The 949-nt window shown below is 45.4% G+C and overlaps 1 pseudogene; it reads left to right on the top strand.

Annotated features, from left to right (window-relative positions):
* LOC133251841 (olfactory receptor 7A5-like) lies at positions 1 to 949 on the top strand (annotated as a pseudogene).

Raw genomic sequence — 949 nt, 5'->3', positions numbered from 1 at the left:
ATGGAACCAGGGAATGCTACACAAATTTCAGAATTTCTTCTTCTGGGAATTTCAAAAGAACCAGAACAGCAGCCTCTCTTATTTTGGACATTTCCTCTCCATGTATCTGATCACTGTATTTGGAAACCTGCTCATCATCCTAGCTGTCAGCCCAGACTTCCACCTCCACACCCTCATGTACTTCTTCCCCTCCAACCTGTCCTCTGTAGACATCTGTGTCACTTCCACCACCATCCCAAAGTTGCTGTAGAACACCCAGAACCAGAGAAAAGTTATAGCCTATGAAGGCTGCATCACCCAGATGTATTTTTTCATGTTCTTTGCAGGATTGGACATCTTTCTCCTGACAGTGATGGCATATGACTGCTTTATGGCCCCCTGAACTACACAGTCATCACGAACCTTCAACTCTGTGGATTGCTGGTCCTGGTATCCTGGATGATGAGTGTCCTGAATTCCTTGCTACTAAGCTTACTGATTTTGTGGCTGTCCTTCTGTAGAATACTGGAGACCCCCCGTTTTTTCTGTGAACTCAATCAGGTGGTCCGACTTGCCTGTTCTGACGTGTATCTCAATGACATAGTGATGTATTTTGCAGCTGCCATTTTGGATGGTGTTTCCCTCCCTGGTATCCTGTACTCTTACTCTAAGATCATTTCTGCCGTACATGGAATCTCATCAGCTCAGGGGAAGTATAAGGCACTTTCCACCTGTGCATCTCACCTCTCAGTGACCTCCTTATTTTATTGTACAGCCTTAGGAGTGTACCTTAGCTGTGCTGCTACAAACAGCTCACACTCAAGAACAATTGTACACTGTGGTTACATCCATACTAAATCCCTTCATCTACAGCCTGAGGAACAAAGACAGAAACAGGGCTCTGAAAAGAAGCATTGGGATGGCTGCTATGAAAGGGGCAATTTTCCTTGGGCCCAAGAAGTGCCCATGA

Source organism: Bos javanicus, chromosome 7, assembly GCF_032452875.1.
Source record: "Bos javanicus breed banteng chromosome 7, ARS-OSU_banteng_1.0, whole genome shotgun sequence".
In the NCBI taxonomy this organism is placed as follows: Eukaryota; Metazoa; Chordata; class Mammalia; order Artiodactyla; family Bovidae; genus Bos; species Bos javanicus.
Note: the sequence above shows the minus strand (reverse complement) of the source record. Positions and strands in the feature narration are given on the sequence as shown.